The sequence below is a fragment of the Carassius auratus genome, chromosome 28 (assembly GCF_003368295.1).
Source record: "Carassius auratus strain Wakin chromosome 28, ASM336829v1, whole genome shotgun sequence".
NCBI classification, from domain to species: Eukaryota; Metazoa; Chordata; class Actinopteri; order Cypriniformes; family Cyprinidae; genus Carassius; species Carassius auratus.
In genome coordinates, this window is record NC_039270.1 from 18,346,614 (window position 1) to 18,362,089 (window position 15,476).

The window sequence follows — 15,476 nt, forward strand, 5'->3', positions numbered from 1 at the left end:
CAAAGTTACTATTACGTTCATGATGTTCGCGGGTCAATTTGACCCACATATTTTAATGCTCTATGGAAACTGTACTGAACCAAAATAATAACATTTATTAGTTATATTTTGTTATTTTATTATTTTACTACTTTATGAAGCTAAAAAAATGAGGATTTCCACACTTGACCCACATATTTTAACGCTCTATGGAAACTGTACTGAACCAAAATAATAACATTTATTGGTTATATTTTGTTATTTTATTATTTTACTACTTTATGAAGCTAAAAAAATGAGGATTTCCACACTTATTTCAATACATAAAAATATTTTTGTAAGCCACAGATGGTAAAAATTACCTATCATTTATTTTTTCAAGCTACCTGAAATAATATTAAACCTTTTTTCATTTATAGATATTTTGTGACTTTTTCTCATTTATCATCATGGATATGCATGCAAAGTTTCAACATGCTGGTGTTTTTTACATATACACGCAAAATTAATATTACATGTGTGATGTTCGTGGGTCAGTTTGACCCTCATAAACAGCCATTCAAAAGAAACTGTACAGACACAAGATACATTTTTTTTTTTTTTTATCTGTCTGGCATCAGCTCCAGTTCTAAAGTGTACGTCTATCTAAAAGTGCTCTAACCCTAACCAAACACACTTCAAAAAGCTAAATCATGGTGTTCAAAGTTAATGGCAAATTACAAATGACAAACCTGAGCTACCCAAAGAGATTCTGAACATGGAGGGCAGAAATGTGCATCTGGAATCAGACCCACAGAAAATAAAGGAGTGAACACAGATGATGGGAGAAAAAAAAATGTAAAAGATGTGAGGTGTGCCCATTCAAGCGCAACAGCAAAACCAGCACCATATGTGTGAAGTGCGAGAAATTCATATGCCAAAAGCACACACTTGCTGTGTGCTCATCATGTCAAAAGTAACTTCATGACTTTATGAAATGAGTTTACAAAACAGACAACTGAAGAAAATAAATATTTTCATTATACAGCTACATTCAATTGTTCAGTTATGATGTTCTGAGAAAAAAAACCCAAAACAAATGTATATGCAAAACAAGTCAGCATACTGTTTATTTTCAAATTTTGTCAAAACAAAATATCTTTAAAAATGGTTAAAAAACATTTTCATTAAATCATACCTTCAGATATATTTTTGGGGGACTATTTGACAAATGTTGATAATAAAAGTTTTCAGTTTGTACCTGAATCTTTGTTGTTTTTCATAGTGTGATTTTTGAGGAATTGTATTGAATCCAATTAGGGTCAATTTGAACCGCTCCATAAAGGGTGTACACAGAAATCGAACAGTGCACAAGGGTTAATACTTGTTTGCATATATTTTTCTTTCAGAATGGTAATGGAGAAATGCCTTAACACAGGTTTTTCCTCTGAAACACAAAAATGAAAATTTAAATAAAAAATAATTTATGTTTTGAGAATGGCCAACCCTCCTCTGCAGATGTTGCTTCTGGTTTGTGCATTGTACATCAGAGAAAGTCTACAAAATATAATGTCTCCCAAAACATGTTTTTTGTCTTGTTTTTTGTTTGGGATTTAGAAAAACATAAAGAGATGGTTCAGTATACAGTATTGGTAATGAATTGGCTACATACTGTGATAATTTATATTTCATCACTCTAAAAAATATAGTATGGATGCAACAAAATAAAATGAATGCAACAGTTTGCATCTTTTTTGTGAGTTAAGGCAACTTCCTCTGTAATTAAGTTTTAATAACTTATAAACTTTATGCGCTATACGGTCGTCAACATTTGAAGTGGATCAAATCTTTAAAGTTGTCCTTAAACCAAAATGTCCTATAACCTGCTCTGCAAGTTTGAAACCATAAGACACTGTCCATATGAAAGAGCAACCCCTCCAGCTGTACCAAATTCGGTCTGTTTTCATGTTATTGGGTTGAAACATGCTGTCTGCACTCTTTTTATTCATTATTTTCTCACAGCCCATATTATTATTTTCACAAGACCATAATAATAGCACATTATGAATTAATAATTAATCATCATTTTTGTGAAAATCATTATTATTTGTGATCGTGGGTGTGTGAGGAAGGCAATAAAACCAAGTGGAATCCTCCTTCAGCTGCTCTGCTTCATAGCGAGTGCGAGCGCTAACTGACCCAACATTTAGCAAGACAGGAAAACATTCAGTCTACCTGAAGGAAGATGTATTTATTTGAGCTAATGATGTTGAATAGAGTAAAAAAAAACTACTGTAGGTTATTCTTAAACTTGGAGCTCATTATATTGAAGTACAAAAGTACAGAAGCAACCTACACGGTCTTAAGTGTTCATTCATTGAAAAGTATGCATTTTTTTTATTCACAGGCTATAACGTTGAAATAACATTATTTTAATTGAAAACTTCAAGTGCCATTGTTTAAAAAAATGCTTTATTGACTAATGTTTCATGGACCTCAGGTTGTTATGCTTATTTTTACAATAATTTAGCAGTCATTTATTATATTCTTTAATATAATATTACAACAACATCTGCTTATTTTGTGCATCAACCATCATTTCTACTTCAATACACTTGCGCAAAACATTTCTAGTTCAGTTTTCAATTTGATCAAGTCTTTACATGTTCTATTAAATTGATTAGAAAAGATTTATACCACCCTTTTTAAAGGTTTGAGCATTTTTATTTCAATTGATTTGTTTACATGGAACATATTATCCAGATTCACACAGCTCTAACTTAAGTTATTAAAACTGGTTATTCAAATAAGGTTATTAAATTTTTTGCAATCCTTAGTCCTGACATTAAATATTTTAATTTAAAAAAAATATGTTTACAGTGAAAATATGCAGAGACATATTGTGGCCTTGATTACATTTTTTTTATAAAATCTTTTCTGGAACCAGCATACCTCAAGTAAGCAAGGTTTGGGTCAACTGACTGAGAGAGTATATGTGACAGTAAGTGAACCTTGCTTTCTGGAAAACCCCTAGACCTTCTGTGAAGTTCACAAGAAAAAGTATTTAATGTGCCATTGAAGAAGATTCAATAAAGACAAAAACACTTGATGTGCCAATTCAACCAAAATTTTTATTAAAAGATTTATAAAACGCCTGTTGTGCCAAATCCCACCCTATACATTTTGCACTAGCTCAAGTATAAATATTATTTTAACTTCATATTAAAATTATCGAATTATGAAAATAAAAAACAAATATCTTACTGTTGCAATAATAAAAAATTTAAAATCAAGTTTCTATAAGTTCCTTGTGCGTGTTGCATTTAAAGCCATTAAAAAATACTCAATTACCGTCCATGATTCCGTCTATTACTGCACAAGTGTTTATAAAGGGCATAAGCCCTGTGATTTCAGAAAACAACAACACCCCTTAGCAGTTCTGAAAGCACTGCTAATCACAGCATCACAGGGCTTACTGCTTTACCGTAAGTGATTAAGCCATAACATGATTTCACTTTTATTGGTTTAAATTTCTATGATTTAACAAAAATAAATATGAATTGAGTCGCAAACTGAGAGGGGCACAGGTTTTGACACAACACCCCCAGTTAGCAAGCCAGTGGCGACGGTGGCAAGGAAAAAACTCTTTGAGATAAAAAACCTTGAGAGGAACCAGACTCATCAGGGGGAACCCATCCTCCTCGGGCATGGCGTACACATTGTAAAAACATTCTTATTCAAGCTAATATATGAAAAAGTAAACTGAGACCAATTATTTAATATAATAAGATAATAAAAATTTTTTTATTAAAATTAATTAATCAATCATCTAATGATTAATGACTATCGGGTATAATGAAGGATCTCCCGCCATCTAGCCGCTGGATCTGACATGGCAAACAGGCTGGACACCCTGAGATAGAGGAGGTAAAACAGATATGATCATTTTAGTGAATTGAATTGAATTTTTTCATTCTGCAAGACTTACAGAGAATAAACTTTCAGCTCAGATGTATGTCTTGTAAGAGACATTTCTGCTCTCTCACTTCTGAGAACCATCATACACTTTAAAATCTAAGCGTTCACATCAAAGCACATGCCTCTGAACAAACACACTGTATGATAAAATGCACTGAAACACTAGACCTTTCCAGTATTAGGCAAACTTTACCTCATTGCTTTAATGTGCTTCTTCCGTTGCTTCTTTGGTCTTCAGCATTGCCTTCAACTCCAAACACATCTGGTCCCGTCCTCTGGCAATGAAATTCATAAATGAATAACAGGATCACTGCATACACATTTACTAATAAACTAAAAAGTAATCACAATCATTATTAAGTAAACTAAAACTTACTGAAAGAAATTAGCACATAAGCTGGTATCCAGCTCATCATCATCAGTGGAGAAGCACACTTGATCTTCTAAGACATTCTGACTCGCCGGTTCCTGAAAAACATCAAAATCAAAATTAGATTAAAATGTTCCTTTAAATGTGGTTATCACATGCAGTAGCACAGTGACTGAAGTGACATCTTTTAACACTTACCTTTAGATGGTATATTGCACACTCATATCCAGTGTTGCACAGGACGGCTATGGTCTCCAAAATCTTCCTGCAACTTTACAGAAGAGCACATATCAATATTAGAATAGCAGAGGACTGCAAATAATACATCCAGTACACATTGTACAGATTTAACACAAAATCATTTGAAACAAATGTTACGTTCAAAATGTTAGGTCAAAATCAAATACATCACAACAGCGTCTTACTACTTCTCACTTAACCTTACTGTCTTTTATGACTTACTGCTGCTGTTGCTCTCACTGTCTGTGTCTTCCCTGGAGTTATCACACTAATCCTGACTGCATCCTGTATACTGCTGCCTTCACTTCCTGTCCTGCCTGGAGCTGCCACACTACTCCTTCGTCCTTCCTGCTGCTGTACTCTAGTTAACTCAGGGACACAACACCTTTACATTACCACAGACAACACAATAAAAGCACAACGTCACGGTCGTCGATGGAGGAGGTTAAATGGAACCTCAGTTCCATATGGCTTAAGGCCAAGACACCACTCATACAGAAGCCACTGGGGAACTAAGGCTGTTGTTGCCCCACTGTTGTCGTTAATGCTGATTCAGTGGCCCCAGTGACCTGGTATAGCGGGCAATTCACCTATGGAAAAAATATCGCAATACACAGTACACAGGATTGTGGTTACTGTGGTAGGTCTGTAACACGCCTGATTGATGGCAGAAGTCCGGATTTGAAACGTAGATGTTGTCAAGTAGTGTGTGCTTTTCCGTTGTTGCTGATGTAATCAGTTGCGTGTATCCTTGAGATTGAAACAACTCCAGAATAGGTTATTTTCCAGGGTGTAGGAGGTCCTTGTTGAAGTCTCCACAGAAGATGACGAGATCGTTGTGTGCAAGGTCCAGATAATCCAGCATACTGTTCAGGTTGGTCAAGAAATCTCCAATACTGTATTGTGGTGGCCTATACACAGCTACGACTGCTGCTTTTATTGGGGAATCTAATTTGATTACAACAAACTCCAGATCAGTCACATTTTGTATATATTGCCTGGGCTGAGTTGGAATGTGCTCCTTGCAATACATTGCGACTCCACCTCCATTTTTCCTTCCAAGTTCTTGATGTGTGGAGTAGGAGACATGCCTGTTGCGTGTGAACAAGTTGTATCCTTCCAGTTGGAGATCTGAAGGAGACGATCCAGTCAGTTGTGTTTCTGTTAAACACAGAACATCGGCGAGTTTGTAGCTCATGATGGCATCTGATATCCTCCATGTGAGATGCCAGTCCTTCCGTGTTGTGATGGATGATGGTGAGTGTCTGTTCCTGCCTATTTTCCTTTACGTGCTGCAGAACTGGCATGATTTCTTCAACTCTTGCTCTTCTCATGCTTTGCAAAGAGGTTGTGATTTCAGGATCAGCATATATCTTCTTGTCATCGAAATCTGTAATGTGTAATCCTTGTAGGAATGTTGTTCTGCTGAGGGCAACGTAGGCCATTCCCGGCTCAAAAATCTTCTTCAATGACACTACTGCAGAGTGCATTGTCATGCCTTTTTTTATTGGCTGTGCAGGCGTAAGCTAGTTTGATGGGAAATTGTCGACGAACGGCTCCTTTCCTCAGACTTTCTTCACATCTCTCAATGTAAACCAAGACGTTTTCTTCACCACGTACCTTTTTGCGATGTTTCTGACCAGAATTCGGGTTGTCGAGTTGAAGTCCTAGCATTTGTACTGTGGCAATTCCATCTTTTGTTTTGGTGACGATGTTTGCAATCGTGCCAAAACATCCATTGACAATTCCGTCTTCTACATCCAGATTCCTGGTTACCATAACACGAACTCCCACTGCAACTTGCATCGTGTCCAGCAAGTTGTCCTTTTTTCCGGTGACAGGTTTGTTTAATCTCTTCATCCTTCCTGTTCTTGGGTTTTTCCTGTAGTTTTCGGCATCAATTGTTATGATGTCAGTGAAAAGGGCCTGTACAATCTCGGTATTGTACTTGTCAACTTCTTTGTTAGTGGCAAATATGTGCAGAGCATCAAGCGGGCAGTCTTCGGGCTTCTTCAAAGCCTGGAATAACAAAGCTCTATCATCTGCCCTGAGAGCTTCAGTCTTCTGCCTCACTCGTAGTCGGTTCAACAGTTGAGCGAAAGCGAGGTCTTCTTTCTGGCGCATGATCTCTGTGAGGGTGACGATTTGAAAATGGTCCTTCCAGAAGTCCAGCACATCCTCTTCATACACACAGAGCGGTTTGGCTTTACCAAGCGGTGGCAGTTGATAATAATCCCCTACGACGAGGCAAGATATTCCTCCAAAAGGTTTCTTGCTGCCTTTGATCTGCTGAAATCTCCAGTTTACGTATGTAAACAGATCCTTTGAAACCATGGATATTTTGTCGATGATAAGAATCTCCACGTCACGTAATCCTGCTCTCACTTCATCAAGGGCGTTCCCAAGCCCTTGATAAGGTGGCTTCAGACTCCTTGGCAGTTTTAAAAGGTAATGCAGCGATTTACCAGAGATGTCGAGTGCTGCAGTTCCATTAAACGCAGACAACAGCACCGTGGGCACGGAGAGATCCCCTTCTTCCCGGAGTCAAATGAGTTGTCGCAGAATCTTAGTTGCTTCTGAGTGTATGCTCTTGATGACGTGCGATTTCCCACAACCTGCACCGCCTGACAAAAAGTTAAAAAACTGCTCTGGATTGTGACCCCACACACGCTTCTGACACCACTGGCGGACAGTGTAAAAAATTGCTGCCTGCGTCTCATTTAGACTCCTAAACATCTTCCTCAGATATTCATAAGTCATCTGTGGTGCCTCAATCTGTGGTACGACTCCGTCTCCATCTTCATGACGAATCTTGTATTCTGGAACATCATCCTGTTCATCTTCTTCTGGATGGACGTGGATGTTGTTCTGCAATACCCTCCATCCGATCAACGTCGATTTCAGGTGCAAAAGCACACCAAGCATTCTCAGATGGTCCTTCCCGCTGCAGCTGATCATGCTTCGTCCACTTTTTTGCCATGCTTTTCAAACTTCTTCTGTTGTACTTTAACTAAGCCACGGACAGGGAATCAGAGATTGGGGTGTGACGGGAGTTTCTCAAGTCCTCTTCTGTAAAACTCCTGATATGTTGGAAATCGTTGAGGTTTCAGCTGTTCGTTGACACGATGTGGCACGTAAAGTTTTACCATTGTTCCGCAAAACTTCTCTGGTTGCTTCTCCTCCGAAAACCGAGCATACCTGATAATTGCAGCCTTACCAACAGTTCTCTTCTGAATGAATCCCATATCGTTGAGGAGTGGGAGGACATTCTTTTCTTTAGTTTGCCGACCATATACAACACAGTAATTTGACACAAAATCTGCAAGGCACATCTTTTCAAACTCCAGTGTTTGAGGCCTTGCTCTGTATTTATCTATGATACCTGACATCCAGACATCCTCTGAATCAGGATCTTTGCTGTGTAGGACACTACGGGGCAAACTCATCCTCAGGGCATCATCATCCGTCGGTATAAACACAACATTTCTTGAACACTTCTTCAGTGGTAAGCTGCATGTTCGTGCCACAGACTCCTGAGCACTGACTTGCCGGTGTTTTGAGTAGGCCTGCATTATCTGCTTCATTTCGTCCTCTTCGTTTACGTTGGTTTCACGAACACCCTTGTTCATTTCATGTTCTGGCTTGGAAATGTAGGACAACATATACATGATGCAGCTGAAAGAGTCAAGAACGAACTGAATGTCCATGTTGGCGTTCCATGCCCTCAGCAAATCTGGGTTGTATCCCTTCACCCAAGCCTCCTTTGGATCACACTTCAGCAAAATCATGTTTGAAGTGGACAGTGCCTCAGCGTATTTACAGTAATCATCCATGGACCGATTACATTTGGTCAGCAAGTCTGACAAGTTGTCAAAAGAGGCCTGGGGATCGTTTAGCAAGTCCCACACTGGCTTGAGTTTAGTCCTGGCTTCGTTCATTGCTTTTCGAGCAGCGTCCTGTCTTCTCTTCTTTCTCTCTTGGTGGTGTTGGTCTTCGTTTTCATCTTTCTCAGGACTTTATGGTCGTGGACGGGTGATGGTGGTGCTTGACATGGGAAGTTTAGGGAACCCATATCTACACAACACATTTCCTTTCTTGCAAGATTTGGAGTGCTTCCTACTGTGAAGCTGAACTTCTGTCACAATTTTATGAAGCTCGGGATCGGTGGTAGGGTCTGGCAAATGGCAGGTTATGTAACGGTCAATAAAGTCACACACTACTTGGTCAGACTGATTTTCGAATTCGGGTGCCCCCTTTACCCAGGCCAGCAGATGAATATGTGGGCTTCCTCTGGCTTGAAACTCCACGCGATAAAAGTAATCCTCGACTTGGCCGATGGGTTGACCAGGTGACAAAAGCAGATGATTCATTAACGCATCCACTCATTTCTCAAACATCCGCATGACGGTGACGGGGTTACTTGGGAGGATTTCACATTTAGTCATCCAGTCAAGCTCTGAAAAGGTGACCTCTTCAACTTGCTGAGCCTTGATTGCCGTTATCACTTCTGGCCATCGCATTTCGGCTGCAATGAATGTGCAAAAAAAAGTAGGATTCCCTAACTGCCTGATCATGGCCTGTAGATCTCTCAACGTTTTCTCCCAATAAGATGGAGTGCCTCTTAAGGGTTGCATAAACCTTGTGGTGTCACGGCTGTGGACCAGTCTTTCAACCTCAAGATCATCCTGAAGAAGCTTGTTGGAGTTTCTACATCCATCTTTTGTAACAGGCTTTCCTTTTCGCAAATGGATAGACATGCTGTTTCTAGCCATGTGTGTTTCAGTTACAAACTGCGCAAAGAAGAGATAACTCTGGTCTTTGGCAAAACGAGTGTTCACGCAAAACAGTCTAGCATTGAAATACATGCTTGGTGATTATGCAACTTGTCGTGCCTCATCAATTGTGTTCTGTCCAGTGGTAAACTGTACGGGGAAGGCCTTGGCTCCTATTTTGGGAACCTTGAAAAATCCGACTGGCTTTTTCCCTTGAGCAGGCGCAATGCTGAAGGTTCCCTCGCCGAACGACAGCAAGTCCTGTCCGATGTCGAGTGGCTGCATGCATGTGTCCAGAGTGAGCCCAAGCCTGAGCTCATCCTTTTCTTCTGTGCTGACATTCTGGTCATCCTGCTCAGAGACAACAACTTCCTGTTTCTCCTCTGTGGCATCCAGCTCATCATCAGGGAGAAATTCAAATGTGGTAGCGTCACTAATCGAGATGTCCCTGTATTCTGAATGCATCGCTTTCAGTTTTGTTAACGCTGCTAGCACATTGTGCATATTCACTGGTATGGAAGTGTTGGTATCCTCTGAACTAGATGTGTCTTTTCAGCTTCACCTGTAGGAGCTGGGACTCACTGTTAGGCCTTGGGAGACAGTTGACTGTTTTCTCCACCTCAGACGGCACACACACAACAGCACCATACACTGATCGCTGCTGTCCTTTGGGCAATGCAACTATTTTTGCGAAAGGAACAATTTTGGCGATAAGCTGACGTTCAAGAACGTTCAGCTCAAGCAGTTCTGCAGGGATGGGAGGCAATTCAAGTCTGTTTGCCGCTGCAATAGAAGGCATGGATCCTCTCTTCAGATGGCTGTCACAGGTGTGGCAGATCCACTCCTGTCTTCGCTCTTCTGGAACTGCACAAGAAACTGAGCAGGCACTGTCACAAGCATGAACATATTTCCCCGTTAAGCAAGAAGCTGTAATATGAACATTTTTGACGTATCGTCTTCTATTACACATCTTGACTTGATTTGGAAAAAGGGTCCTGTGACAGACTGTGCAGATGTAAGTTGGACCATGCAGAATTTGATGCCGAAATACAGATATGGCCTTTTGAATCAAGCTGTTAGACACAGGCTTGTTTGTCGCATCAGAATTGGGTGTATTCTGACTGAAACGAATGTACGGCTTGTATTTTCTCTTGACCTTTAATGCACATCTCAATTTGTGAAGAATGTGGAATCCAGGATCAATGAGACACTTCTGTTTCTTCTGGAGTGTATAACGTAGAATGTGATGTGACCTAAACTCTGAATCACTTGCCGTTCTTCTGGCCATGTAGTCCTTCATCTTATTCTGGAAAAGATCATCAGTGTTGTACCTCCTGACCATGTAGTCCTTCATCTTCTTCTGGAAAAGATCATCAGTGTTGTACCTCCTGACCATGTAGTCCTTCATCTTCTTCTGGAAAAGATCATCAGTGTTGTACCTCCTGACCATGTAGTCCTTCATCTTCTTCTGGAAAAGATCATCAGTGTGGTACCTCCTCATCATGTAGTCCTTCATCTTATTCTGGAAAAGATCATCAGTGTTGTACCTCCTCACCATGTAGTCCTTCATCTTCTTCTGGAAAAGATCATCAGTGTTGTACCTCCTCACCATGTAGTCCTTCATCTTCTTCTGGAAAAGATCATCAGTGTTGTACCTCCTGACCATGTAGTCCTTCATCTTCTTCTGGAAAAGATCATCAGTGTTGTACCTCCTGACCATGTAGTCCTTCATCTTCTTCTGGAAAAGATCATCAGTGTGGTACCTCCTCACCATGTAGTCCTTCATCTTCTTCTGGAAAAGATCATCAGTGTTGTACCTCCTCACCATGTAGTCCTTCATCTTCTTCTGGAAAAGATCATCAGTGTTGTACCTCCTGACCATGTAGTCCTTCATCTTCTTCTGGAAAAGATCATCAGTGTTGTACCTCCTGACCATGTAGTCCTTCATCTTCTTCTGGAAAAGATCATCAGTGTTGTACCTCCTGACCATGTAGTCCTTCATCTTCTTCTGGAAAAGATCATCAGTGTGGTACCTCCTCATCATGTAGTCCTTCATCTTATTCTGGAAAAGATCATCAGTGTTGTACCTCCTCACCATGTAGTCCTTCATCTTATTCTGGAAAAGATCATCAGTGTTGTACCTCCTCACCATGTAGTCCTTCATCTTCTTCTGGAAAAGATCATCAGTGTTGTACCTCCTGACCATGTAGTCCTTCATCTTCTTCTGGAAAAGATCATCAGTGTTGTACCTCCTGACCATGTAGTCCTTCATCTTCTTCTGGAAAAGATCATCAGTGTGGTACCTCCTCACCATGTAGTCCTTCATCTTCTTCTGGAAAAGATCATCAGTGTGGTACCTCCTCACCATGTAGTCCTTCATCTTCTTCTGGAAAAGATCATCAGTGTTGTACCTCCTGACCATGTAGTCCTTCATCTTCTTCTGGAAAAGATCATCAGTGTTGTACCTCCTGACCATGTTGTCCTTCTTTTTCTTCTGGAAAGGATCATCTATCTTGTACCTCCTGACCATTTAGTTTTTCTTCTTCTTCTGGAAAAAAGCATCAGTTTGGTACTTCTTGACCATGTTTTCCTTAATTTTCTTCTGGAAAATAGCATCAGTTTGGTACCTCCTGACAAATTACTCCCTCTTTTTGTTTCTGACAAAAGGATCTTGATTAAACTTCTTGGAGACATCCCTTTCAACCGGCAAGAAGCTGCGAGGGAACTCTCAGGAGGACTGAGGGTGTCCAGATCGCACAAATGTATGTCTGCAGTGTAAGCAGTACTGAGAAATGTATAGTTATTGCTGCTTCTAACTGTGCCTGTTTTTTGTTTTTTTTACTTTAACAGTTACATTGGTTGTGACAATTAGGTATCAGAAAATACCTTAATATGATGGGTAGTTTCAATAAAATTGAAATTTTAAGAGATTTCAGTCTCACTGTGTGCTCTATTGCTTTAAAAAAAATTCAGGTAGGCATTAAGCATATTGTCTTGTTGGGCCCACCCAAACACCCAGATAGGTTTTGCATAATATCCCCCCAATTGGCCCCCACCCAGTGGCTGCTCCAGACAGATTTGATTGGGGGGCAATGGGGGGGGGGGGACCAAGAACAAAATGCAGTGGACACGGCTAATAACTGCATATTACTGCTACTAAACAAAAATGAATAAAAACCTCACAATATCGGCTAATACAGTTTTAAATTTGTGGCATTTTAGCTCAATAGCAGGTCAAAATTAAACCTTTGTTGTTCACTCATGGAAGTGTTAGATTAACTTTTACTGTACCCCAAATTACCTTGTTTTCCTTGTTGCAGGAGATGAAGAAAAACTATATATTTAAAAATCTACACATGATTTTTATAGAAATTATACAATATTTACAAGCTTATTTGTTAATGTACTTTTGAATGGTTACAAATTTCATTCAACTTCAGTTTACATCAGTGGCGTAGCCACGGGTGTGCCAGGGTGTGCCTGTGCCACCCAGAGTGGCAGCTGGCACACCTAAAAATAGATGCAGAATTATTTTTTATAGTCTCAATAAAAAATGTTTACTAAACTTGGACTATTGTTGTTTACTTAGAAAATAAATATATACTTTAAATCAACGTGTTTTTTTTTTGTAATTTAACGCGTAAATTACAAATATTTTAACTGACCCCTTGTTTCCATGGCAACGCGTCATTGTCACGTGACACGCCGCGGCCACTAACAGATGTATCGGTATTCGGTTTTAGTTTTTCATTTTTTATTAAAATGTATACACAAACTTGCTTACCATGTCAACTATCTGATATTCAGATTCTTCGTTTAAAAACCTTTATAAATTATCTTGCTCTATAACGAGATGAGCGCTGCAGTTCAGAGTCCTGTCAGCCGGATTTAACACACAGCACTTGAATTCCCCAGTTTCTCCCGAAGTACATGAAAGTAAGTGGCTGTTGAACTGGACGAAGAATAGAGTAAACTTTATTTTTCTGCTGTGTCTGATATATGAATAAAACACGTCTGCAAATTACTTTTGATTAGATAGTTTTTGCTGCTTCCATAGACATCAGTGTGTATTTTACAAACTACCAATGTGTTGTTTTACTAGTGATTATGTATATTTAAATGTATGAAACCTAAAATAAACATTATGTGGTTGAAAACACTGATATATGACAAGCGCTGAGCGCGTCCGTCTCTGGCTCAGTGCCAGCCAACGCTCGAAAGCTGTTTGAATCTGGCAGTTCTGTGACGCCACTGAACATTCTAAATCATACTCTCGGGCACAGAAACAAGAATCCAATATATGGCGCAATAATGCTCAAAATGTTAAAAATTTTAAAATGTAATTTACATTTTGAATTATTTTTGTTAAAATATATCTGCCGACATTTGGATATGATCTATGATCTAATAGATCTTTGGATCTATGATATAAACAGATAATTTTTGATTGCACGTTGCTAGCTAGCAATATGTCGCAGAGCTCCTTTCTTAATTTTTTTTTTTTGCAAAAAACCTTGGCTTGATGAACAGCCGGACACAAGGCCTTAACGTTACACCTGATGAGGATGTTTTTCCCTCCCCGGGCCCAACATCAACAGACAGTGTTGCCAGATTGGAAATGTCCAAGTATCGTACCAGAAGTTCAGAATTATTGTATTTGGAAGAAAATTATTACATTTAACAATTAACTACATGTTGGCACGACCTGCAAATTACCACTAGGAGTATGGTTGGACGGAAGCAGTGTGACAAAAATACTATCCCATAATTTTGCACAGTAATATGGCAATAAATGTGGCACACTCAGATATTCATATGCACACCCAGAGTCTCTTTTCTGTCTACGCTATTGGTTTAAATATTAACATATCAACTTCAGGTTACATATAAGCTAATGCTTATTTTTACATTTACAAATGTTGTGAAAAAATAGCTTATAGGCACTTCACAAACTGTTCATTCAATACATTCATTAGTTCATTATCACAGTCTGTGAAGATCATATATTTGGTCTTTTATTGTTGTGTTGACTTCTACTATTTGCACATCTAAAATAATTTACTAATTATATGTTAATGTTTTTGCTGTACCCAATCTAAATTGGAAGCTAATCATTGATGGTAAATGTTTATAAACATTTATTAATCATTAGTACCTTTTCTTGAGCAGTCGTTTTGATGGCAAGAAGTGTCCCAAATGACCCGGAATTCACCCTATTTTCACATCTTTACAAATCATTTATTAATCATGTTAATGTTTTTGCTGTACCCAATCTAAAGTGGAGGCTATTCATCTTTAGAAAATGTTCATAAACATTTACAAGTTTTAGTGTCTTTATCGGCACTGGACTTTTATACATGCAAACATCAACAGGAGGGAAAACTATTTTTCAAGAAAATTCATTCATGAAAACAATGCAATATAAACAGATTGATTTGTGTTCCCTGATAGAAATTAAATTGACCCCTGTACTGTTGTTGACCTCTTACCCAACCATAAACCTACACATACCACCAAACCTGAGCTAACCTTATCCATATCACACTTCAACAGCAGCAAAAGGGGTTGTGCACCAAGCTTTGCTTTTTGGGGGGCTGCAAATGTACGTAACTGGCTGCTGTCCCGTTCTTATTGTATTTTTGAGGAGCACTTGGGTCTGGGCTAAACGACGAGCTCGGACCCCTCTCCCCGGCCAGCAACCCCGAATACACAAAACCCTATATTACATTTACACGCCTGACCAAACAGTGGCTATTATCAAACCAAACCTGTAAGCACTGAATGTATTATTATTATTATTATCACTTTTAATGAGAGTACACTATTCTGTACAATAATAATAGCCTTTATTTCTGTTATTTCAAGATATACTTTTATTTTGACAGGGTGCTGTGAATTTATTTTCCTGTCTGTATTTGATACGACAAATGTTGATAGTTTTATGAAATTAAACAGTGACAAACTTGTGGAGTATAGATCAGCTCTTCAGATGAAGTTTATGTTTAGAGGTTGACCCTTTATACTGTACTTCAATCTGTGTTTTCTGCGTCGCTGAAATCATCTGTCTCTACATGGTGTTTGTAACAGAGCCCATCTATAGTCACTGTGTGAGTTAATCGGTTCTCTCCTCTACCATCTTCTGAAGGCTCAGTACTTGA

General features: G+C 39.0%; 1 long non-coding RNA gene across 1 annotated transcript; it reads right to left on the reverse strand.

Annotated features, from left to right (window-relative positions):
* Window positions 1-3,808: 3,808 nt before the first annotated feature.
* Window positions 3,809-4,646, reverse strand: LOC113047085 (uncharacterized). Its single transcript, XR_003276199.1, has 4 exons — window positions 4,505-4,646; window positions 4,313-4,404; window positions 4,130-4,211; window positions 3,809-3,871 (listed from the first exon to the last, which is right to left on the reverse strand). It is a non-coding gene; the product is annotated as an uncharacterized LOC113047085 (long non-coding RNA).
* Window positions 4,647-15,476: the final 10,830 nt, after the last annotated feature.